Source organism: Lichenostomus cassidix, chromosome 2 (genome assembly GCF_008360975.1).
Source record: "Lichenostomus cassidix isolate B80296 chromosome 2, HeHo_3.0, whole genome shotgun sequence".
Taxonomy (NCBI): domain Eukaryota; kingdom Metazoa; phylum Chordata; class Aves; order Passeriformes; family Meliphagidae; genus Lichenostomus; species Lichenostomus cassidix.
Window position 1 is genome coordinate 101405371 of NC_139482.1, and position 27106 is coordinate 101432476.

The window sequence follows — 27106 nt, forward strand, 5'->3', positions numbered from 1 at the left end:
AGAACCATAGCATTTTCAGAAAACAGGTTTTTGCTTCTCAGATGTTCTGCCTCTTTTAGTCCATTCAATGGAAATGACAGTTCAGGGTGAACCGGCAAAAAGTTATTTAGTCTAGATCAAAGGTCAAATTTTCAGCTCCCCTCTCTAATCATAAATAAAGTTTTGAAAACATGTTTTGGAAATGATATTTTGTGAAATGAATTTCAAGGTGGCCTTTTAGGGTAGTCAGAATTACAAGAGCCAATGTGACACACACATTGTGTAGGAGAGGAAAAGAAAGAGCTCGTGTATAAGGGATTTAAGTAAGCTTATAAAAACTGCTCATGTTGAGTTGCATCTTTTCTCCAGCTGAATTCCTGCTCAGTTGCAGTTTACCAGTTAGGTTCTCCTCAAATTAAATCTACAGTTTTCTCTGCAAGGGAAGGGAAGGGAAAAAGTAATAAATCAAAACTAATGAGATATTCTTTATACTATTGACGTCTTTATTTTTTCTTCCTGCGTCACTGCTAGATTTGAAAGGCGGAAACAAGGAGAGAAACTGAATGTGAAAAATGAAAACTGCCCACCTGGTGAAAAGAAGGGAAGGAGGAAATCAGAAGGGTGAGTTAGCAATTCCTTAAGCACATGCAATGTCTGTAATTTTCAAACTTGACAATTGCACTGAGACACAGAGGGGAAGGGAACTGATTGGGAGAGTGTTTGCTCTTTCAGAGACAGACTTGTGAGAGAAGTGCATCAGCATTTTGCTCAGGCTGTGTGTAGCACATCTTAACACAGGCACAGAATGGCAGCCACAGAAGGGAGGAGGATTCTCACCTGCTTTCTTCCCCTGCTCTCTCTGCCTTCCCTGCAGGCCGAATATTGACACAGCCCTTCCTTTCTCAAAGCTTAAAATCCAGTCAATTAAAACACTTTGCCTATCCTTCTCTAGATGCATCCACAAAAGCGTGTGTTAATATCTTTTTTCAGATTTTAAAATCTGAAATTCTTTTTTGCTATGTGATGCTTTTGTTTCACTCCTTCCCCAGCCCCTCCCTTAGCTCCAAGAATAATAGAGTGATTAGGCTGAGCAAACATTGAAACAGACAATGTACAGATTGCTTTCAAATGCACAAAAAACCAAACCAGGAGGGAAGAGATAAAAACTCATAGGTTTCTTTTTCCCCCTCTCTAATCATAGGTGTTATTATGACAATGTAGGTGAAATATTTTCTGGTGGAGGTGCTGTTTTTAAATTGATAATGTCTGTAAGTTCAAGCAGTGGTTGAGAATTTGGCACTCATCAGCTTCTGTGGAGCACTGGCACATTAGGCAGAATGAAGAGTGCAAGGGTGCTGCTCTGAGCTGTGCTCATCCATATCATTACACATGATTAAGATCACATCTAGCTTTTTTGCAGTTCTGTGGAAAGCTGTATCTAGAGTGTGACTGTCACCAGTCTGTACTGAATTTAGTGGGCCTCTTTGTTGCACTCATCCTACTGCTCGATTTTTCTTGTCTGGCAACTTCTGATTGTTATCCAGAGAGCCATCTTAATGTCTAAGAAATTAATTGATGCTATGTTCTTCCTGGGGTTTGTTTTCAGCTGCTACACTTAAACTGTTATTTGTCTGAAGGCTGTTCTTCAGACGCAGAAGTTTGAATAAATTAACAGTAAAACCAAAACATTTTTTCACAAGTAAACTTTTGTAGTGAACAGACAGACCCTGAATATGATGTGTAGCATTCCATATGGTTACCAAATTTGTCTTTAATGCAGGCATATATATCTAAAAGTCTTGGCATTACTTCAGAGGTGCTGCACACTCAGAGTTCTTCATTTAGTGGGGGCTGCAGAACACCAACTCTCTACAAACCACCAACTTGTAGAAAGATAACATACATTCAATCCATCTTTTCTGTAAGACCAGGTATGAAAATCTATTTGCTCATGACCAGAAAGTTTTTGTTATCTCCTGTTGTAGGATGTTTGATTGCTGGTTTTGTCCACCTAGCTCAACAATTAGCTCACACTCTACAAGGACCATCATTTGTTTTGCCTGAGATGTAGGTCCATGTGTGCAGTAGAGGACATTGGTTTACACAAGACATAAGAAGTGAAACATCAACCTGTATTTTTGATGAGGCAGTGCAGAAGGTTTGGATTTGGGTCTAAGTCCAAGAACAAAGAGATTTTGTAAGTAGCTTGGGTGAAAGAAAACTCTTTTCCTTACACTTTCAGTTATTTTCTTTCGGGACTCAAAGGGTCACTGTCGGGAGCCATCAAAAATTCCTCTCTTATATGACAGATGAGAACTAGAAGTAGAACCTCTATCAAGAACAATGCATATCTTTATAGCTAGTCCTACTTTATATTTGGTGCCTATAACCTGTGACTGTGTTGTTAAGACCATGTGTCTTGCCTCAATATGTTGCAGGCTTTCCAGGAGACTCAGACAATCAGTGCAAAAATACACTCTGACCGAGGAGCCTCCCTGGCTTTCATGAGAATACCTGGCCAAGGTTTAAAAAGCGACCATTCCCCATGTTAATTCATTATAAGTTGTGGGCAGCAGCATATGTTCTTCTGTTAGCCATTACAAGTATAAAATATTATACTTTGCAGCATAGAGAGAAAGGACAGTGCAGAAACTAGTGACAAGAACTGACCCTTCCATCAAATAAAAACTGGTTGTCAGTGAATTCTTCACTTGTCTGTGTAACACTCAAGACACCAATTAACTACCTGTCTTTCTCCTATTAGTGATATCTACACTGTGCTATATAGGAGAAGAGTCTTAGTCAAAATTAACAAGGCACAAAGCCCTAGCTGGATGGCAATTAGCAGACAGTGTCATTGCTATATCTTCCTAATAAGATGAAACAATAGAGAAGAAAATCTTCTCTGTGCATTTAATGGTTGCTGTAGATCAAATAACATCTCAGAGATTTCTGAAGCAGTGTAAACAGAATGACTCCCTGTTGTGAAAAGTCATCTTGGATCAATGGTAGAACTGGAATAATCACTGGCATGTAACTGATGTGGGGAAGGGAAAAATACAGCGTACTGAATTTTGTGTTATCAGGTGAACGGCTTCATTTGAGCCTGCAAGAGTGTTTGACCAGCTCTGTACTGGACAGGAGACAGACACTAATGGGGCTGGTTTGTTTTTGCAGACAGATGTCTGCAGTTCCACCCTTTCTCCCTCTTGTTGCTCAACCTCATCCCAAGATCAACATGATTCAAAAGCAGGTTTCATTTATCTGACATCCACATGTGCTCCTTTAGGGGATAGAGGCTTAAATAAATGGTCTGGGTTTTGAGGTCATCTCTGTAACAGGATTAAAAATATTAACTGGCTCATAAATTTGTTTTACCAGGGTAGCGTTGCCTGACTGAGCCTGTATCATTTTTATTGCTAGCTACAGTTATGTTTATTGACAGACAAGGATTATAAAATGATGACACAAAGCAGTAGTTATTCTGGGATCCAGCAGGAACAATAAATTCTCTGCCTCCAGTTCTGGAAATGTTTCAAGGCTTTTTCTTCATTAATAGTTACTCTAGAAAGCCACAGTATTTTCTTGACTAACATTACTCATTTACTTCACCTGTGTTACTACAATCAGTACAACAGAGATGCAGAAAAAAGTGGTATAATGCTATAAAATTTACAAAGCCCTAAGTACACAGAGCTGAAATGATTTTTTTTCTGTAAATCTTGGTTGCCAACATCAAGAGCAGAGCTTCTTCTGTCTAGGGATATTTCTGTACACAAAAAAAGCATCAAAAAGGCAAAAAAGAAAACGTGATGAACATGATGAACTTCAATTGGAGAGAAAGAAATAAAGAACATCTAAGCTTTTAAATACACAACAAAATGACACAAAATCAAACATGCGTCAGAAGTCTGTTGAAGCCCAAGTTTTCAAATGTTAGTTATGTGCTTTAATGACACTAAGAAATTGGAGGACATTTGCTGCCCAGTGCAACAAATGATACAGAAGTGGCCAACTTCACTTTCAGCCTTATTACAGATGTCAAGTTGTTCAAGCCTCTGTCATTTATCTTATCTTCCTTTTGCCCTTTGAGTGTTTGTTTACATCTTTCTCATAGTCTGAAGCCTGAAGCTTCACTCTAACTGAGGTATCACTGGTCTCAATAGCCAGACTGATACTGAAACACAGAAGGGTTGAGGCTGCAAAGGACCTCTGCAGGTCACCTTGAACCTCTCTGCTCAAGCCAGGTCATCTAGGGCCATCTAGAGTCTCTTACTCCTCACAAATGAAAATTAATTTGTCCAAGAAAAACAAGAAACATTTTTTAACATAGTATTGTCACAGTGTTGCCACTGTCTTCATCCCCCTAACTTCATACACTTTCTCTGCCTTATACTGCTTTCTAAGTGGTTTTTTCCCAATTTCATATGTGCAAAGCAATTGCAACTGCATGTGCCTCTGTCAAATTTCCATCAGCTGATTTTGGAACAATTTGCTATTTTCTGGAACTCCTTCCAAATTTGAAAGCATCCTCATAATTTCATCATCCAGATCATTGATCAGAAAAGGATTGAATATAAATGGACTCAGAAATACACAATTTTAAATGTCCTCCCAGTTTTACGACAAACCATTGATAGTTTCTCTTTGATTTTGTTTTCTCAACCATCTGCGAGCCCTCTCTGCAGTGATTTAATCATATACCTTAATTTGCTTACGAGAATGCTCTGTAGGAGACTCAAGAGCCTTACTGAAGTCAAGATAGATCACATCTACTGCTTCCCCCTTATTCACTTATCCTGTCAAAGAAAGAAATTAGATTGGTTTGATACAATTTGTCCTTGACAAATTCACATTCACTAGACTATTATTACCCTCGAGGTGTTCATAAATTGATTGATTGATCCTCCACCACACGGCTTCAGTTCAAGGAAAATCACTTCACCAGCATCTACTCTGATGTGCAGCTAATTGGGCTCAGTTCTGTGATTTCAAATCTACTTCTGCAGATTTGGTGCTGTGTTCCCAAAAAGGCATCCTACCTGTCTTGACCATGTGTTCTCTTCAGTCCCAAAGCTCACCAGGTTATATGAGCTTTACCTGCCATGCTCAAGAGCACCAGAATTGTGAACACTCTCTGTGCTCATAAGAATATCATGCACCCTCTAAAGGAGCTCTCTTTACTGTACTATCAAACATAAAATCACTACCTGTTGATGAGAGTGACCTACCACTTCTGGGCTGCACGCTACTGTGGTGCATGAGTAAGAATATTTTGTCATTTATGAAGAGCCGAACACAGTAGATGGTGTTATTTGTAAACAATATTTGCAGTTTATGTAAATGAAGCTGCCTAGAACTGCTTCATCTCCTTTTTTTTTTCCAGGAAGGGAGCAGAGTTTCAGTTTTCTAAGCCATTTGACCCTGAGGCTTACATTTGAAATTCCATGCTGATAGACACTACATTATTATTATTTTAATTAGAAAAGCTGCAAAATATTCTACTGTGTCTCTTAATTCAAATGTTATAGCTGCCACAGAAGGCTTAGTCCTACAATGGTTTCAGCACAGACTTACACTGAGCACAGTTGGCTTTTTGCTCAGAACAAGATCAATATTTTGGCATGGCATCCTCACAATGCAGAATTCGGTACCTGAAAGGCTGTTTGAACCCAAGTCAACCACTCCACTGTTAAACACTGGAAATTTGACTTTTACATTCACGACTAAAAAAGCTTTTATTAATATTGTTAATGTGCACTGAGACCTAATTTTCTACTTCTTGCTTGGGCAAAACTCCTGCAGCTAAGGGAGGGTAGACTGAGTTCAGTGTAAGATGATCTCAGTGAGCTCAGTGTGAGGTGAGCTTCAGTCAGTCTTGTCCTCATTCTTGTTTGATCTTAGTCCCCTGTTAGGTTCTGCAATTGCAAAACTTATGCACAGAAATTCAGAGGGACCACACCCCCCAGTAACAAAGATTTTTAGAATCCCAGTACCTGTTTCCTATTTGTGAATCAGAAATAAACATTATTTCCCTACATCGCTTTTTGAAGAACTGAGAGAAATTTTTAAGGGCCAGAGAAGTACCAAAATAATATAGACTATTTGTTTCAAAGATAATGCAAAGCACTGAATAGGTCATTATGGAATAATTTAATTTGAAGAAACATTACCACAGTGCAAAATGAATAGATTAATTTTGCTATTTGTTTTCTTTCTCTCTTTGCAAACATATAAAAGATACCATTTGTAGAATGATAACATTTTTTACACCATCATCTCCCAGTGAAAATGTATCCATTTGCCTCATTTTATAAGCAGGTAAATTACTCTGACTCCCTATACACATCTGTGAAAAAAGACATATACCTTAAGATTTACGTGCCCTCTCTTCCATTCATCACTGAGGGTATGTTTGTGTTTAGCACAGGGATGCAGCAGGATGCCAGAGGTAGGTTTCGTCCCAGCTTGTATGTCCACATATTTTTATACAGAGCCCTGCTGCTAACAAAAAGTGAAAGCAAAAAAATTCTAAACCACAGCACTGTACCTGCACCAGTAAATCTTCTCCTCTCATCAACTGTTCTGGGGCCCAGGCTGGCATGGTGCTGGGCAGCTTCCTGTTCTTCTTTTCCTTGCAAATCTACCCCAAGAATAGTCCCATCACTGTTTCCATGTTCCTGCCACAGGTCTTTCAGCAAGGTGTGGAAGCTAAGATTATACAACAGGAAAAAAACCCAGAGCCTTAAAATTCCATAAAAAGCTGTGAAATAGGGAAATACATATTAAAAAAAAAACAAACCAAAAAACAAAACCAAACAAATCCACAAAAAACCAAGCAGGGAAATAAATCTAAAAATGCATTTCAGCTTAATTACCTATTAATTTGAATATGAAACTTGGATTGTATCTTAGTTCTCTGCCATAGTTTTATCTCAGAAACAGCAACAAAATGACTTTTCTTTGTGGCTCTGTAAGTGCAGCTAGCTAAGAAAATTGTTCCCTGGGCTGTGTGTGCCCCTTTTGACACTGCCAAGGTTATTTGTGAATAAGAATCATGTTTGTTTCTGCTACATCAGAAAACAATTAATCTTCATTGTTTGCCAAACAGAAGTAATCAAAAGCAGTAGGGAAATTAACTGCATTTCCTGGTACATATGAAGATATACAGAAACAAAAGCAAAAATGCAAACTAGAGCTGAGGAAAGCTCCTAGACTGCCTCTTACAGGAAAGTAAAGATCTAGCAATTTTACAAACAGATTTTTTTTCATCTTTTCAGTGAAGACATATTTGATGGGGTAAACTCCAGATGGATGGTAGGGTGATACAGCATACTTTGTCTGCTCTGGAAACAGTCAAGGTCAGAATGCATATACAAGATCTGCCTTTTTTGCTTAGGTTTGATTTGAAAAGGTGATTTTAGCAATAGCAATGGGGAAATTTGACTTTTTTACTAGACTGGAGAAGAGTATGATGATGAGTAACCAGGAATGCATATTTAAGGTACTGACAAACTGCTCACCACTGTAATTACAGAGATAGATAATTATCTAGGTTTGAACAGAGTGCGGAAATTAAAAGAGTTGAACTGCTGACTCTATATTAAACTGAGATCTAGAAGCAGTAAAGGATTTATAAGTCCAAAAATTAGGCACAGCACTGCCCAAAAGAGAAAACACCCAATTTACTGAGCAGAATCTAAAATCCAGCTGTTCCAGAGAATCCTGAGCAGGTACCTGGTTTTCAGCTATTTAGCAAGAATGAATAAACTCCAGGCTGTGTGGCAAACCATCCATGGGAACAGAGGCCCCTCCATGTAGCTGAGACCCAGAGCCTGATAGCTCAGGTGAGGAACTGAGTTTTCTTCCTGAGAAGCCACAAGGAGATATTCCCACCATGCGCCTTTTCTGCAATAGCATCTGCTCAAGAACTGGGCTCAGAGGCCTGCCAAGCCTAGGGGAAGAGGAAGGGGAGAGCAGAGGGGGAGGAGAGAAGGTGGAGAGCAGCTTTTAAAAGAAAACAAGAACACTATGGATTTCTGTGTAGCACAGTCCAGTCCCAGATATGTACTCGTGTCTCAGAGGAATAAGACTCTCTTCTGATTAGCTTTTGGATCTCCATGGAAAATGAGTAAGAGCTGAGCCAAACTTCCTGGCCAAAAAAGCCCAGCAAATTTAGATACTGATGGCTAGCTGCTGAACAGGTTTTAAAAAAATAAAAAGTCATAGTTCTAGATTTATTTACATAAGCAGTGCAAATGCAGTTCAGGCAAAATTTGTTGGGTTCAGCAGCCAATGCTTTGCACTGTACTGCCAGATTACAAGGCCCTGCACTACAGCAGCCCATCCTGGTCTCCTGTGCTGCAACCCAGGTGAGGTTTCTTTTCCTGCATGTAGCATGTCTTTGCCTGTATCCCTTTAATTCTATCATAATTCCCTTTAACAGAGAACATTCAGCTACAGACTAGCTTTCAAAAATAAAATAAAATGAAAATAAAATAAAATAAAATAAAATAAATAAAACCTCTTTTTAAAATCACAGACTTGGAAAGGTAAATCTATCAATTTTAAGATGTAAACTCACCATAGCAGAATATAATTTGGAAGAAAACCCAAACATGCTGACAGTCAAATCAAAATAATTCAGTTTGTAGTAAACAGCAGCAGGACAACAGACTGCCTTTCTCAGACTCAAAATTCTAGGCTAGCATTATGCACATTGTTAAAACTTCTTTCTATGTGTAAGCTTTTCTACAGAATTTATCCTGGAGTATCTAAACCTTGTGCAGCTGCTCTCTTGCTGCTCTATGATTATCTGAGAAGCCAGCTGAAAGCTCATTTTCAGGCTTTTCCTTTTTCATGGGGTATTGCTTTACTGTAGTTATTTAACGAAATGCTGTGTGTGGCAAAAAGAGGTGTCTCAGAACATAAACAGAAATACTCTTGTAAAAGTATTTAAAGCCTCAGGCCTGTCATTAAACTGGGGGTTGTGTTGCTCCCATGGTTGCCAGGGTGGTGCAGAGTTCCATGGGCGCAACGAGGGATTCCAAATGGGGGACAAAGGCATAGAATTAATAAGAGAGAACACACTGGTGGTAAGAGTGGTTACTTCAGGTGAGTGTAGAGAGGGGCTGGGTGAAGAGAAGGGCAGCAGACAGCTGTGCAGCAGCAGCTCTTTGCAGAGGGGTAGGGATGCAGTGGCCCTCCAGAGGCACCTTGGGCTGTGACACAGTGACAGTGTGTTATCCTACACTGACAGATACCCAGCAAGCCAACCAGAGCTCTGGTGGATCTGTCCAGCACACTCTGGCCGGAGCCAGTAGCTCCCTGCATCCAAGGGAGCTAGCACAGGGAAAAGCTAAGAAAAAGGGGGAAATACAAGAAGCTTTAGAAATAAGTATATCTGTAGATTAAACCAGTGCAAAGTCCTTGTTCTGCTGCCAAAGCACAGCTCTACCAGGAAGCCTTGTGCTGTTTACCTTACAGACTGCACGGCAAAATTTCCTCTAGGTGACCACTTAAGGAGGCGAAAAAAATATTTTTAAGGAAAAATTGTCTTCGAATAAAGCAAAGCATAACTACTCAACAGGCTGGGAATGCTTAGGGACAGTCTGTTAGGACAGATGGCTGCTTAACAAGAATGGTCTCTTGACCAGGTTTCTCTGTCTGCATTCCAGGTGCCTGCAAGTAAGGAAGCAGATTACATGCACTGTTTCAAATGTGTATCGATTTGCCAATGGGGAGAGAGAAAACTCCATCTTTGATAAAGAATTTGATTTGATGATCATTTACAGACCACACCACATGAAGTCTTGACACTGTTTCTTCACCCTAATTACTTGGTGAGCCATCTGGTGCACCTGCTGTTGCAGTGAGGCAGGAATAACAGTTTTACACCCTCCCTCCCTTTTCTTTTCCTTTTTATCACACTGAGATAGATCTTTTAGGTGAACATCCACCTGACGTGGCCAGACAGTGCAGATGTAGACGCAGGTGCAAACTCGGTCAACCATGCCTCCAGATGGCTCTTTCTTATTAAGGCAGCCAAAGTAATAACCACAGACAAAGAGTCTCCAAGAAAAAAAAACAAAAAAACAAGACCATCCTGCAGGAAAACACGAGGTTCAGAGATGGAGTTTGTAAGGATCCCAAAGATGTAATCAGCTTTGAATCTGTGGTGAAAACAGAACTGGTCAAGACCCCTTGAAATTTGGATGAAATGACAGACTGATAATTGAGCAATCGTGAAAATGGTTAAAATGCAATAGCCTCTCCTGAAGGCTGATAACATAAGCATAAGTGCCAGGAGCTAGATGCCAAGATAAAAGCCATGGCTTCCTTTCCTCCTGCTGAGTTATACACTCTGCAACCGAGAAAGCCAAGAGACAAAAGCAATAGGGTATTTTATAGTCTGATTTCTTTTAAGCGCCAGAGGTGTCACACTTCTAGTGGCTGAACTCCAAACAAACAAACAGGAGAACAAAATGAAGAAATTGTGCCCTCCCTCATCCTCTCCTTTAATATCTTTAATTGCTGGCCCACAAAGTGTGAAAGTTCAAAGGAATGAGTTTCAGCCTTGGGAAGCTGCCTCACTAAATAAGTTCATTTGGGCAGAATAAGCTCACAGGAGTCGAGAGGCCACCTCTGCTCAATTGAATGAGCTCCCACTTGTTAACCTGACTGCTCAGTAGGGAAAAGGTATAAGAAAAAAAAAAAATTCAAGCAGCTATTCAAACATACCTCCTCTAGAACTATCACATATGAGTTGAGGCTTTTCCTGCCTTGAGGGACAGCATAAAAAAGTCCCCTCCTCTTCAGTGATCATTCCAATAGCAATGCTGCCTAAATGAGTGTTCCACCGAGCAGAATTAATTGTTGCTTTCCACCTGTCTTTTCTTGAGAGAGGATTTGTGGCAGAGTGCCTGGCAGACACTGTGCTTCTGAGGGCACTGGGGCCAAAAAGCAGCATGCAAAAGTGATGGGAGGTGCGAATCCACAGGCAACACTCCCTTGGCCCTGCCATGCTGCTAGCAACACACAAAAACCTTCAGGCTTGGCTGAGGAGCAGACTCAACCTTTCTCCAGCCCCTCTGCAAAGTGAGAAGGAAATCTGGGGGGTGGGGAACTTCACAGTAGTAAATCTTACTGAGAGGTAGGATTGCAGTGCAAACAAGTCATGCTAAGCTCCCCAATTTCTCTTCACAATAGCTATGAAAATGGCCTAGCTGTGTGTCTCCTCTGACAGGTGTTCTCACTGAAATCTCCTGCCTGGAGAGTCTTTAAAGCCTGAGGCCTCAGTGCCATCAGCCCAAAACTTTCATCACCATGGAGGTGATGAGATCCCAAACCTGTCTTATAATTCCTGACAGACCCTGGAGAATCAAAAAAGTTGCATATCTCTCGTGTGCCTGACCAACATCCTTGGTCCAGTTTGCTTTCTTTCTCAGTGGCTTACTCACATGCTTCTGAGGCAGATAAAGGTATAGTTTTGACTTTCTGAAGGCTATTCTCTCCTCTCCTCTCCTCTCCTCTCCTCTCCTCTCCTCTCCTCTCCTCTCCTCTCCTCTCCTCTCCTCTCCTCTCCTCTCCTCTCCTCTCCTCTCCTCTCCTCTCCTCTCCTCTCCTCTCCTCTCCTCTCCTCTCCTCTCCTCTCCTCTCCTCTCCTCTCCTCTCCTCTCCTCTCCTCTCCTCTCCTCTCCTCAGGGTCAGGCCCATGCACAAAACAATCACAGGCAAAGAGAAAGGCAAGGGTGGATTGGGGAAGTTGTACCTTGACCCTTTTTATGAAGGTGTCTGTCACTGCCATAAATACCCCTTTTCCAACACAGCTGAGAAACTTGGGAATTATTACTATTTCTAGAACTTAGAACTAAGAGTTCTGTCCTTGGACAAGTACCTCCTTCACAAGCCTACAACTGCGAGACAGCTCCCTACCACAGGAGCTATAAATGCTGCATATTAGGCAGCAGATGGAGAAGGGGAGTGTAAGGAAGCAGTAGGAACTTCCCCAGCAGCCTGATAGACGCTGTTCTTAGCAGAGCAGAACCTGTCGGTTGCCAAGTTTTTTCCAAGGTATGTTGAAAAGGGAGAGTTTTACTGAGATTTTGAAAGAGGATAATACAAATAAGAGAAGAACTATATTCTGGATGATCATGTTTTTTCAGAAATTCTTTTCAAAACAAAACACAGGGACAGCAAAGCTACTTCTTAAGTCCTATACTCTGTGTTGCATCATGAGAGCAAACCTTTCCCTAAATCCTCTGTCTTATTTATTGCTCATTCATTTTGATAGCCTCATAGAAAGCTAAACCTCTGCCAGTCTTCCTGGAAACTAAGCCAGTTAAACCACTGAAGAGATATATTTAGAACAGAGGAGTTGTAGGGGACAGCTGGAGCATATCTTACACTCCTTTACTGTGGCACTGTTTAGGCTTGTCACTGGACCCAGAGTGAAATAGCTGGTACTCATATTTTAATGAATGACAGACAAGCAAATTCAAGTCATGAAGTTGTGATCAGGTCTTCCTTAGAAAATGAGAATTTGGCTAAACCTGTATCTGGTTTGGTCTACAGAACAAAGTTGTTCTGTTAACAACTTCACCAAAGGCAGACACAAAATTGGAGCAATTTGTTTTTCTGAAATCAGGGCTTTCAGGGAGTGCTGGGATTTGGATGTAAAATCCAAGGACAATGTCTATGTATTTTTGATGCTAGAGATTCACTGGGCAATTTATGAATTCACTGAGGGGTAGTTATCACTAATGCTAGGATTTGCATGGTAAGACTGCTATGTAGGATGTTTTACAATGTTGTCTCTTTTCTGGGCTCACTGTGATCTACAGTACATGTTTATCAGTTCACATCCTGCATTCTGAACAGCCTGCTTTGGCAGCAAAACAAATTTTATATCACTTATTAGTGATATAAATCAAGCATTCCAGCATTTCATTAATGGCAAATCTGAGGCTCATAACCAGAAAATGGAACATCAGGATCCCTGTTTCAGGACAAGAAGATGATTCTGGCAGCATCTTGTCCCCAACTCCAAATTTTTCCCTCTCTGTTTTGAAGCTGAATGTCAGTTTGGAAATGCAGTATGACAGGGCTAAGTGAAAGCCTTTGCAATACACTGCCTTATGCAAGAAGCAGAAGGAAGACCTCATAGCCTGGCTAAAGCAACAGAGGGCAGTGTAAGAAATGAGCATTAAAAATGACTCAGAAATTGTTCTCAGTAGCATTGAAGTAAAACTTTGTACAGAGGCAAGGTTCCCAGTGGTTTCAGGGAGCTGGGGGACCAAGCTCTTCATGGAGCAAGGTTTCAGGGATTGCACTGAAGACTGAAGGATTACTGTATGCAGGAATTCACCCTTTGACACTCCACTCACACTGGATGTTCTGTCTAAACCCATGATTTCATTTGAGTGGATCCTGATGGATACTTCTATGAATAAAAAGGAGCTGATGCCATCAGTGGAATGAAGGAAGTCTTCCATCAGTGGCAGTCCTGCCTGTATGAGAACTGCAGGATCAGCCTGTATAGCACTGAGCAGTCTTTGGCATTTGATGAGCAAGTTACCTTTATTTATAACATGGTACAGCAGGACGTGTTGCTGTGACTGACTTACAACAGCTGCAAGGTCAGAAGTCTGAAACGCTGAGGGAAAAGTGTCCTGGCAATGTATATGTGAAGATTGTGTTGAATCAGGGGTATGTAAAAGGTTAAATGGGGTAAGTCTAGAAGCTTTGGGCTTTTTTATATCTTAGACTAGCTTTTTAGAAACATCCTTGGAGGATCCTAAAGAGCACTTTCTACAGCAGAATGCTGAATTCATCCTTTTTGCCACCTTCTGTGACCTTTTTACCATCTCCTTACTTCTGCTTTGTAAAACAAGAACCACTAAAACAACCCTATCATTAAATCCACGGCATCTATTCCTTCATTGATTCTTGAGAGGTGATAACAAGCTCAGCTAGGAACACATTTTAATAATTATACAGCTATAATTATCGTTTTGGCTTTGCTAGGATTTTTGAAAGATAAATTGTGAAATCTATTTATAAGCTTGATAAGCAAGAGGACCTAGTGTCCTTTCCCTTTAGTGAATCCATGGGAATCATATGCAGAGTGAAATCAACTAAAAGAGCATCAAACAAAACAATGAGGCTTCTAATTAAGCATAATCTTGCAGTAGGTGGGTGCAATAAATACCTCAGCAGTGAAGAGAAAGAAATCTTTGTGGTTTACACATAAATACAGATGTTTCAGTAAATACTTGGACAGTGATGACCTTTTATGAGTGGTCCCATCCACACTAAAACTTATTCCAGGACAAATGATGAGGGCAAAAAGCTACTCCAGGAATACTTTTGGAGGATACAGTTTGAAGGAGATTGCTGTTTTACACAGTTGGTTAGTTACATGATATTTATCTGCTCATTTGCAAAACTGGATTTTGTAAGCAAAAAACAATGGCGAAAAGTAGCAGGAAAGAAAATGAAAAATGAAAACACAATTTCAAGGATGTCAGAGCTAGGGCTTTGAGTAAAGTATGAAAGCAGTCCCAAAGACAAGGCTTATGGATGGGGTCCTGATAACCGTTTCCTAGCAACAGGAATGCTATTAAGGGGGATGCTGAGGTCCAGTTTAATACATTTATCCAGTGTTCTGAAGGACAAGTAAGTAACATCAAATTCCTCATTATATACAGGGCTACTTGGTCAGGTTCTGTAACTGTCTTTACAAGAAGAGTTTCTACAGATATCAGTCTTGCACATGTACCTCTACATATTTGTATACATATATTAGTACTTTCCCAGCAGAACATGGAAATAATCTTATTTATTGGGATACCTGGTTTGTGCTATTAAATTAGACTGTACATTAGTTAAACACAATTATGTGAAAATAAACTATGATACCTTCTGGTTTTATTTCTGGGATATTTAGACAGGCTCACAAAAAAAAAATTCTGTCACGGTATTTACAACTGTCTATCATAAAAGTTACTTTATGGCACAGCTTTAATACAGAATAACAACCAAAAGGAGAGGTTAACACTATGCAAACTTTTAAAAAAAATTTTGATAACTTAGTTAAAAACATTGCATAATTCAGTACAATTCTTTGGAGTCATTGCTCAACAGCAGTATTTATGTATACATTGAAGTGCCTAACACCAAAGCGAGAACTGAATCAAAATGTTGAAAATCATGGAGAAAATTATATATTCAAGAGCCAAACACTGAAAAAGGTTAGTTACTGCATGTCATTTGACTTATGTCAGTGCAGTCTTTCTCTAGTAAACTTCAAATACAGAAAATCAATTACTACCATATCCCAGGAAGCCTCCCAAGCCAGCTGTACTGGGTTTGCATGGCTGAGCTTTGGTAGTGGGGGGATACAGGGGTGACTTCTGTGAGGAGCTGCTAGAAGCTTCCTCCATGTCTGGCAGAGTCAATCCTTAGCAGCTGCAAAGTTGGGTGTGCCGCTGATCAAGGCTGGGACAATTAGAAATGGGGGCAATGCCTCTGTGATAACAGATTTAAGAAGAAAAAAAAAAGTTATTGCGCAGTTTTCATTGCAGCCAGAGAAGAGTAGAGTGAGAATCTGTGAGAGGAACAACTCTGCAGACACCAAGGTCAGTGGAGATGGAGGGGGAAGAGGTGCTCCAGGTGTTGGAACTCAGATTCCACTGGCGTTCAGATTCCCCTGCAGCCCATGGTGAGGCAGCTGTGCCCCTGCAGCCCATGGAGATCCACAGGGATTCAGAGATCCACCCATAGCCCATCGAGGAGCCCCATGCTGTAGCTGGTGGATGCCTGGGGGGGAGGCTGTGACCCCACAGGAGGCCCATGGAGAGAAGAACCAATGCTGGAGCAGCCCCTCCTTGAAGGACTGCACTCTGTGGAAGAGTGAGCCAGGCTGCAGCAGTTTTGGGAGGACTGTTGCCTGTGGGATGGATTCAGGCTGGAGACATTCATGAAAAACTGTCTCCTGTGGGAGGGATCCCGGGGTGGAGCAGGGGAAGGACTCCTCTTCCTGAGAAATGGGATAAACAACAGGTGATGAACTGACCATAATCCAGATTCCCTGTCTCCCTGCACCTCGGGTGGAGGATGTACTATTGGGAAGGAGGGAGGGATGTTTTTAAGGTTTTATTTTACTTCTCATTATCCTGCTCTAATTTTGTTAGCAATAAATTCAATTAGTATCTCTAATTCAAGCCTGGTTTGCCTGTGATGGTATTTAGTGAGTGATCTCTTCCACAAGTTATCTCAGCTCATGAACCCTTCATTACATTTTCTCTCTCCTGTCCAGCTGCAGAAGAAAAGTGAATGAGCAGCTTGGGTGGGTGCCCAGTATCCAGCCAGCATCAGCCCACTGCATCAACCCTCAGAGGACAGCCTGCTGATTTCCATGGCATATGACCTTTGAAAGTTATTCTTCACATTTTTTGAGGAAAGAAGACAAAACATAATAGGATTTGGTAACTTTTATTACTCTATTCTTTTGCCACTCAGGTTCTAGTTAGTGCCTGATGTTTTTGTGTTTTGCAGCACTGTCAGAAGTCTGATTCTCCTTTTTGAGCATTTGGCAGATCCCTAGATCCAAACAACAAATTCTAAGTGCATTCCTTTCCACATCCCAAAATAAACATGATGCAATTCTCTAAGATGATAACATGACGTAATATGCTCCAAGACCCACAGCCATCCTCTGGGAAATTTTGAAAGTAACCCTTGGTAGAAAACTGGTTTGGCATATCTTGTTTTCCATTTGGAGCATCATATTTTATTAGCCAACAGATGCAGTAGTCTCGACAGCAGCACTGTTAGGCTAGAACTAGCAAAATTTCAGGGTTCTCATAGCGAGACAAGAAGTATTTTTTTGCTTTCCTTCCATTTCCCTCAACATGAATTGTCATTCAAGTTCACCCCCTGCCCCCCACACTTTTAAGGCAGCATTCTCCACAGGGGCTGGAAGACTGATGCATCAGCATCCCATCCCATTTGACAGGAGACCTCCGGAGCAGCCTGAAGAAATGCCTGTGGGCTCTCCAGGTGAGCCTGCTGGGGTAATAAGCTGCCTAATGGCATACAAAGTAGCTGAGCAGCTGGGAGTGCTTGAGCCATCGATTCAGGTGACTCTCATTGAAAGTCCCTGCATTTTTGCAAGCTGTGGGGATCGGTCATGTCACTTTCTGGGTTTTCTGTCAGGAATGGAATGAGACAAAGCTGGCAGCCATAGTGGAAATATAATTTCCCACCTAATTTGGCAGGCTTGAAAATCACAGAACCATGGAATAGCCTGAGTTGGAAGTCACCCACAGGGAACATCGAAGTCCAACTCCTGGCCCTGTACAGGACAGCCCAAGAACCACCCCATGTGCCAAGAATATTTTTCCAGACTCTTCTTGAACTCAGACAGGCTTGATGGTGCAACCACTTCTGTGGGGAGCCTGTTCCAGTGCTCAACCACCCTCTGGGTAAAGAACCTTTTCCTGATATCCAGTCAAATCCTCCCGTGACACAGCTTCAGGCCATGCTTTCTGGTCCTGTCACTGGTCACCACAGAGATGAAATCAATGCCTACCCCTCTTCTTCCCCTCACAAAGGTTTTTTTTTTTTTCCCTGAAGTAAACAAATTATTTCCCTTAAAGGAAAGTTGGGTTACAATTAAGGAACAGACACAGAAAGAAATATTCCAGCAGTGAAATCACTTTGCTACTTTGAACCCATCTGCAAAATAACTTTGTGTACTACTTCTTTAACCTTCCCACAGTAAAGCAAACCCCTAACCCAAGACACCACCAAATTCTTGGGATACCAACATGCAGGCTCTAGCATCATTCACAACTAAAGAAAGGCCAATATATTTTTGCTGTGAAATAGATTTGATACTTTTTATGGAATTTGCTGCTCCTATTATTATTTCTCAGTGCTTTCAGCATCAAAAACAAGGACCATGCTACAGTTTTATTTTACACCTGAGCACTTCCCCACAAAATCATGGTGTTAATTTAAAATAAACCAAAGGAAGGAAACAGCTGCTGGAGCCCTGAAGAAATAAACTGTACAAAACACACAAAGGGGTTTGCCTCTTTTGCTGTTCTAGTTGGGAACCGGGAGAAGTTGTTATGATCTGCTCTTCCTTAAGGCCTGATGTTTGAAAAAATGACAGTACTTTCCACCACTGTTATCTGGCTGGGCTCCTTTTTTTTGTGGTAGTAGAGGGAACTGAAACTTGGGAGATCTGAAGGTGTTAGGCTTAAGTCCCTGCTGAGTTGGATTCCTCACAAGAGCACAGCAAGGAAATGCCAAGTGATGGGTTTTCTGTATTTGACGTTTTTACAGATTGTTATAGAATAATTTAGAAAACATCAAATGATAAATAATCTTTTGTTTCCTCTGTTTGCTGCCTAACCCATGTCTATCTCTTTAAAACATGAGCTACAACAATTCAGCAGACAGAGCTTGCCTTTTACACATTCTTGTGGAAAATCATAGATGGGGATCCTTGCACATTTGATATGAACATACAATTTAGCTGTCTAAATTCGATCACATTTAGCCTTGTCTGTCTGGATCTGAGGCTGAGTGACACAATTTGATTGTGGTGCCGTTAGTGTTTAAAGATTTTAAGAGACTAAACAGTTGTATATACTTTTTGGCAGTCTGTCTAACTGCTAGTCAGAAGCAAATACTGAAGAAGCCTCCAAATGGATTAGAGACTGTTAGAGCCCATTCTTTAGTATGGAATTCTTATTACAAGGTTATTTAGGGGCTCTCTTTTGGGGGTATCTCTGGATTAAGGGTTTATGGTGCTAGACCAAGGATTTCTTGGTAGGTGCTTAGTAGTTACGTGCATGCCATATGTTGTTGTTTTTGAAGTTTCCCTGCATTTAATAGCATTACTTTTTGGGCTTTTCCTTAACATTATTTGCAGCTAGGTCAGAGGTTGACAATCCTAAAGCCTGATCTGAAGGCACTGCAAATACAATAGTGTCTGAATCCAGTCCTTCTCAGCAAGCCTGTATGCAATAATAACCAATTACCAGGTGAATGTATTCCATAAACAGATGTGGATTGCAGGAGACAGATCTGATAACATCAAAAGAAGCAATCATAGATTATCTCTTGTCAGAAGGCCCTTGGGAAAATATTAGAGACTTCATGAAACTCATGGTGAAATTCCATTTACTTAAATCAGCATGGGATCACGTGAAAGAGGTCAGAAGAGAAAAACCTCACCACTCCTCAGGCTGAAATGAAAACAGTATTCAAAATAACAATAAGCATTTCTACCCCAACACCTACTGAAAATGAGTTGGTTAATGATGGTCAGATAAGAACACTTCATATTTGCCTGTCCACCTACAATGAAACAGAAAAATGTATGTGTGCACACCCAAAAACTCAGATTCATATTTCATTTGACTGCATCCCTCTTTGATTGTTAGTTTTCTTTTATCAATCATATCCTGAGCTGTATATATAATACATAACAGTTAGGACCCTTAGGTGTTTGGCGCCATAATAATAGCAAAGGCCTGATTTCCCCACATTAAGATACATATGTTTTATTTAATGTGGTGGTGGATTTTTACCAGCAGGAGTTTTTTGAAATAATAAAAAATGCTCTTTCTGCCAAAAAATGCCTTGATTAGAATAGGCAGAAGCTTGATTTTCACCTGCTTGCCTCTTCTGTCTGGGTAGAGCAGGTGTGAAACACTCCATAATTGAGCAAGTGGTTACATCTGCTCTCAGAGTCCCAAATGAAATTATTATAAAGAATTAAAGAATTAATTAACCAATAAGACTGAAAATAGGGCAGAGTGTTTTGCTTCCATGGAGGCTTGATTTTTTTGATGTTGCTGCTTAGATCAGTTAAAGATCTTCTGCTACTTCATGATCCCTGCCCATAAGTCCTTTCCAGACACAAACATTTAATTATTTTATTTTCGATGTTCTACTGATTTTTGACAGGCAAATATCATTACAGATGCTGTTATTGGCAAATCATGGCAGATTTTCCCATGGAGTTCTTTCAGAGAGTATCACTCTATCACCAGTATTAGGCTGTGTCAGCTTTGCTGCTGCTCTGAAAAAATTTAAATTAAATTTTAAAAAGCAGAGCAAGATAATGATTTCCAATAAATACTGTGAAATTCACTTCCTATGGTAGTAAAATGCACACAAGTTACTGCCCACTAAAATTTATACTTTTGCTGCAATTCACCTTTAAGGAACGCAAGAGGAAAGTTAGTGATTTTGAATAGTTGATGTGTTTTATCGTTTGGAAGCATGCCCATTATTCAGGATCACAGAACTCATGAATTGATGATCCAGAGGGAGGCTCTTTTACTATTGCATCTCCTCTGTTTCCTCTATAAATATCTTTTTATTATTATTCTGCAGTTTTTAGATTTGTTTTATAGTTCTAGTTATTAATGTTCTACCTCTGACTGTTACCAGAATTCATGGCTCTGTTAGAAGTCTGACATGTCTGGGATATTTGCTTGTGTAGGTAGTTTTCTTGCAGCAAACCAATCTGCTGGACAGCGAGGGGAATATTCTGCCTTTGATAGCAGGTATATTTCTGATTACAGTTAGTGGGAATATGTGGCTTCAAACAAAACCAGCAGCCCCAAAAGTTTAAATTACTGCAAGTGTAGAGCATGTAAGCTTTTTGTATGTGATTGCATAGGCTAGACAAAGAACAAGGAAATAGCTACTGCTGTTGATTCCTACCAGAGAGTGAGCGTTGGGCATGAAAATCTCATGCTCCTTATTAACTTCTCTGGGAATGTAGAGGATTCTCCAGCCATAGAACAATGTCTTCAGCACACCCAAAACTGCAGCTAAAGGAGATCAATGTTACCAACACAATCGACCTTTTTATTGTTTTTACAACCTCCACAGTTTCTACCCTGAAAATGCTATTGTGATTATATTGAGGTTCCCCTTTCCCTGCCCTCAGGATATTTTAGAGCCAAGAAGATACAAAAATCTTAGAAGATCTTATTTTGTATTTTACTTTCATCTTTGGGGTGCAGTGAAATGACAAAATGCAATGCTGTAAAAGAGTGAGCAAAACCACGGCAAAGAAGACTTTTATTTCTCCAGCAAGACGTCGTAACTTGGAGTCTGCAACCTACTGCAAATAGTCTCAAACAGACCAAAGGATTCACAGACATTTAGTGAGTAATTGGATAGCTGTTGGTGCAGCAGCTTGACAGTGAGGCCGGTAAGAAACTGGTTTATCCATCAGTGCTATGGGTAAAAAAAAACAAAAACCTTTGCTTTTTTTTTAAAAAACAAAAGAATAATCACCCACGAGGTTAGACAGCTCCTCCCCTGCAGGTGTGATGTGCAGAACAGACAGAGGTTCTGAATTTGTTTAAGGTTATTTCCTCTCCAGTAAATACTCCCTGGAGAAAAGGCAGAGGGAGAAAATGCACGAATTGCTTCTTACAACTTGTTTTGTCATTTTAGGTGTGATGAGGATACCTGGGGGAGCCTTTCACCTGTCAGCTACGTTTATAACACACCTTTCAAAGAGAAAGAAAGACCATCTTTAAAAGCTCTAACATCACATTTAAGACCCTCTGCACACTGGCCTAGTTTTACTTGCCTTCCAGCTCTTTCTCCACCAGGAGGAAGGAATGTATCTTCCGACAGACATCCCCACAGGCAAGCAGGCATGAGAAGGTTGGTTCTTGTGCAAAAAGCTGACAGTATGATCTGGACTCTCTTTCTCATGGGAGCTTTGCCATTGACTTTAGCTGGGCCAGGATTTCACCCTTGCTTGTGTCAAGTTTAGCAAGGATTACTGGCATGAAACTGGTCCTGAGGGAAGAAATCAGACTGCTTTTCTACACAAATGCCCAAATGTCCAATGTGTACGAAGAAAATTGGAAGGATCATGAAAAAGACTAATGTTTTAGACATGCTCAGCAGGGCTGATGATGCTCCCACTGAGGCTGTGGAAGCTGACTTGAGGAGCAAGCACAGTATGCCAACAAAGCCCTTTACTTCTGTCCCTTTTCAGGTTTCTTTTACAGCCATCACAAGGTAGATATTTCTTCACTCTACAAATCCAAATGAAAGAAGCTTCGAGTGGCCCAGGAGACATTTAAGCTGGTCACTGCAAATTGATTCACACAAGTGTCTCTGGTGTGAGGATGTGCTACTTCTTAGGCAGCAAGAGGAAGGGAAATGAAATGAAGAGGTTGTATGGCTGCTCTCAGGAGAACGTCGAGCTAACAAGAGCAGATTGGTGTTAATTTAGCTGAGAAAAAAAGCCTCTCCTCTTTTAATGCTTGAGGATTTGAGATTCCAGCAACAGGTAGAATTGGGAGGTAGGCAGTAGGAATGAGTGGGGGAGAGATCACTCTTTCTCAAGTGATTACAGAAGTGTGGAAATAGGTTATGGCAGGTTAGGGAACAAAAATATATCACTGAAAGAGAAACACCAAAAAAAAGGGAGAACACAAATCTGGGATATCAGCTGGCTCTTTGCTGATTCAAAAGCATCTCTTTTGGGAGAGTAGGGCAGGAAATTGCTGCTTTGCGCCACAAAATCAAAACAAAACAAAACAAACAAAAAAAACCCCAAAACACAAAAAAAAACCTAACCCCAAATAAAACCCAGAACTGCTCCCACTCTGCTGCAGGACAGATCCCATGTCCTGTCTTTTAGCAGAGGAACATTAATGTGGAAGCACAGCATGGCTTTGGAGTAGCGCTTATTCATGTCAGTTAAGACTAGAGCATAGCAAGAGCAAACTGCAATTTTGTCTTCATGTCAGCCCAAGAAAACCTACTGTAGCCATAATCCCATGTACAATTTGAATGGTTAGCACTGCCAATGAAAAAAGCAGTTCCCTGTTGTGTGCTCCCTAGTTCCCCTATCCAGGTCAATGCAAAATCCCTAAACAGCCCTGCCAACATAGGATTGAAAGTGCAATGTGCAAATGAGCAACTGTGGGAAAGAAGAGAAGGTTAAAACCACTCTTTCAAAGTCTTAGAGTGTGTGTGAAACTGTGGTTCAAGAAAGACACTTTGTAAAGATAAGAGAATATCCACTGAAGAGGTACTTTTTTGTGGACAGCCGGAAATTTCTGATTAAAAGGTGCATTTGAGAAATGCTAAGCATAACCTTGAAGAAGAGTACTGCTTCATATCTGATAACATGACAGTTTGTGTGGATTTTTAATACAATATATCATGTTTATGAAATAATAATAATAAAAGCATAGGTGATTTTGAGTCCTTCTGCATCCAGGGTTATTGTTATTCTGGTTTGTACTGTCAAGATAAAGCAGAAACAAATGGTTACCCAAGTGCTGAGTATCCTTGGGAGAGCTAAAGAACAATTTTCTGGATGGAGACTAGGATAGATTGGCATGAGGTAAAAGACACACCTGCTTCCGTTCTTTTTGTTGATCCAAAGCTTCTGTTGATTCAAGGGATAAAAGAAGTCCCCCGATGAGATGTGCCAAGAGACACTTTTAATCTCTTTTGCTGGGGAACGAGAGATTCTACTGGCAATGCTTGCAGTATGAACTTCATTCAGTGTTTATTGTGTGAAGAGAGAAGGTGAAGGGGTAGCTTTCCCTGCATCCCTCAGACCTAAAGAGAGGGGTGAGAAATAGAAACCTTAGTAAAAGGACACAGAAGAGATACGGATACAAATTCATAGGATCAAAATAATGCCTACATCTTTGGATCTCAGAAGATCCTTTTTTTATTATTTTTAATGTGTTTGATCTCCTGAAGAATGACTGGTTTATAGCAAATTTAACTCAGAGTGGTGAGAAAGCAGCTTTCAAAATGTCAGCTGATGAAACACCGAGTGAAGCAGGGGCCTGGGGCAGCTTCATCCTAAATTCAGGGCAGAATGAGTTTCAAACACACCAGCTGGAAATTTTCGTATCACCTGCCTGGTTATGTAAAGGGAATTAATGGCTTCTTGTGGCTCTCTTCTGTGGAGGACAGTAGTTGCATTTCCTTCATTTTCCAAGGAGGTTAACTTGTGTGCTCATCTGAACAGTCAGCTGAAGTGCTGTATGGCAGGAAAGGAAATTCATGCTGAAACTAAATATCTGTTATGCATTCTAATCTACTTTCCCTGACTATGGCAGGAATCAACAACAAAAACAAAAAAGCACAGAGCAGTGAGCAAAGAATCTCTTTGAACTAGCATGCAACACAAAAGCTCTCCAGGCTTTTTCTCTGAAGCCATTCTGCCCATCCTTTTATACTTATCATATGTGTCCTCTGTTAGTCTGTTTTTTGCTTCCTCCCTTTTTCAGTATCTCTGTTCTTTCAGCAGTTTCTCTGCAGATACATAAAATTTCCAGCAGAGGTGAGGCAGCTCTGCTCCTCCTGGGTGTCTGTGCTCCATCTTTGGGGTCTAGAGGTGAAACTGCTGTGGTATCTACTCCCCCATATGTGAGGGAAATCAGAGCCACTCACTGGTTTTCTTGCAACTATATTGAAGTGGGTAACTATGATTAGACATCCCCCCAGCTGCTGGCTTCAAAGGGGTTTAACCAAGTGTTTAATTATACAATTATTTCACTTTTATCACTTAGGGTTCAAAATGACACTTCCAGAGTGCCAACCTGGTAAAGCCTTATTGCATTTGACTTTGTCACCTCTTGAGTTTTCTGTGGGATGCAAGTAACCCCTTTGCATATGGGAGACTGCCCCAAACACTTTATCCTAGGCAGAAGAAAACAAAGAAGAACAAAACAAAAATCAGAGACCAGAAAAACACCAAATACTTCAAAACATTACATTCCATACATTCTTGGGTGGCTTTGCCATTAGAGCTATGCTCCTGGTTGGTCAACTAAGTCCCCCCTTGTGAAAGCAGACTACTGAGAGATTCAGGCATATAATTTCCTCCCTGAATTTTTTTCCTATGAAGTATTTCACCCACCCATTGTTGTATCAGTCTCCAATATAGACTTCTGCATGCTGTCACATTAGAAGTAGGCCCTCACAGTTGAAAAAATAAGCTTACTGAAATTTCTGTTATCTCAGTATGCTCCATATACTCCTGTTTGCAAGGTACTGCTGGACCAGGGCTCTTGTAGTAATTTACATCTGAATGTCCTGTTTTCTGAGCTGGTTTTTTACATTGCACCCAGTGGTATTTTCTCTCATCTTTCAAAAAGGCTTTGCAGCCCCAAAATGTCCAGGAGTTTTACAATCATCTTATAACTCATAACTTAATCTCCCCAGTTCCTCATTTAGCTTCTCTCTTGAAGTACCATGTCTCAGCTTATATCCTTCCAACTCTGGATGAATGAACAACACTAAACATCAGAGAGAGGCAAATACTGTAATGCTTTTATGAATATTCATCTGTATTTTGAAAGGAACTCTGCATTTCCTTGGTTTTAATTTTCACGCCGTAAATTTTCTCACAAGTAATATCTGTACAGAAATATTTGCCGAAACAGCATATACCATCATAATAGCATCAAGTACTACTAGAATGTTAAAATTCAAATTAATAATTGATATTCACATCAAAAAACTAAATCAAAGAATTATCCAATTGAGGCAAGAAGGCACGCCTTGTGATCTCTGTGTTAAATTGGATCAGACTGAATTTCTTCTTTGAAAAGCTGCAATAAGCTGCCTGTGAATGGGTCTAAACTTGAGTTTCACTCAATGTAAATCATTCTGAATGACAAACAGACTTGCAAAAACATGTTTATAGACAATTTCCAAATGGAAAAGAGGCAAATGCATTGAAAAAAGTATTTACCCTGAAATATTCTCCCAGCTGGGCTCTTAGATAACTAACTGTCAGGCAATCCAGCATGGTGCTTTCCCTTTGCATTCTTTTGCTCTTAAATTATGCCAATTTGAGGAGCAAAAGACTGTGCTTTGACCCTGGCATGTCAATCTTCTGCTTATTTGTGCAGAAAACTACCTCAGAGTCAATGGACTATCCTTATTTAAAGTACTCTCTCACTCCCTGGCCATAGTGTGCCCATGTAGGGAGTTAAATTATCCACGAGCATTCTTGCTTCACCCACTGACCTACATTGTTATGACCATTACCTAAGGTGATGCCTTATTGGTATTTCTGCTCCAGTAAATGAGCATTCCCAGGGCTAAAATACCCTTTATCAAGACATTACAAGAAAGCAGCAGTATGCACTAGAGTGGTCACCAGCAAGAAAAAAAGCTTTTTCCTATAGAAGATTTTACAAAGTGCTGCCAGTCAGTGAGAAAAAAAGGAGAATCCCCAGATTAGCCAGCACTGCTTTATTCCTCTCCAGGGAGAGAAGGGGAAAGTCCAGTGTAAGTGGGGCAAAAGAAAGGTCCAAGACAATATGGCATTCCTGCATTTTGTCTGGCTGATTTCTTCAGTCAAAGACAGACAAAGCCTTGCAGGTTTTTCACCAGCTTGCTCATGCAGTTTGGACCATTAATAGGCACCTACAGACACTGTTTATGTAGTAGGCTAACAAGAGGATGGAGAAATCGAAAGGGGTTGTACTGCTGGAGGTCCTGGGTAGCCCCCTCCATCTGTCAGCTGCAGTGGGAGGGTTGGAGGGCAGCCAGCTCATGCTTGGTCACCTCAAGGCAGACACAATCTAGAAAAGTCCTCCTGGAGAAAAGAAGGCTTAGGGAGCAGCACTGCATACCTGTTAGAGACAAGGGAAAGGATGCCAGGCTGCTCCGGGCAAGCAGACAAGTCAATTGCTTCCCCTGCTTGGCAGTGCTGAGAAAGCAGCTGTAAAGGATGGGAATCCTAGTGTCAGGATCCAGAAAACTGCACCTGGAAGAGGTCAAACTGATAGCAGGCATAGGAATAGGTGAGATGACTCAAGGGAGATGATCCTATATGTGCAGGGAAATGCTCAGAGTAAGGGGAAAAGCATCCATCAAGCAGCAAGGGGTTTAAAGACCTATTCAGAGCATGTTTGGGTTATTTTAAAAAGAAGAAAACCAAGTAAAAATCCCCTGTTGTACAACAGGTGTGGCTAGCACAGGTTTTTCCCATGAGAAGTTTTCTTGTGTTTTGTAAATAAAGATAAAGTTTGGATGTTGTTGGAACAGTGTCCCAGAACTTGGGCAGTGCAGGCCTGGCCAATCA

The 27106-nt window shown here is 40.7% G+C and overlaps 2 long non-coding RNA genes across 2 annotated transcripts; one reads left to right on the forward strand and one right to left on the reverse strand.

The window, feature by feature from the left end:
• Nucleotides 1-514: 514 nt before the first annotated feature.
• On the forward strand, nucleotides 515-23181 carry LOC146441860 (uncharacterized). The gene is made up of 3 exons (XR_014849537.1): nucleotides 515-600; nucleotides 16298-16466; nucleotides 21475-23181. It is a non-coding gene; the product is annotated as an uncharacterized LOC146441860 (long non-coding RNA).
• LOC146441861 (uncharacterized) lies at nucleotides 5709-8965 on the reverse strand. Its single transcript, XR_014849536.1, has 3 exons — nucleotides 8564-8965; nucleotides 6530-6690; nucleotides 5709-5897 (listed from the first exon to the last, which is right to left on the reverse strand). It is a non-coding gene; the product is annotated as an uncharacterized LOC146441861 (long non-coding RNA).
• Nucleotides 23182-27106: the final 3925 nt, after the last annotated feature.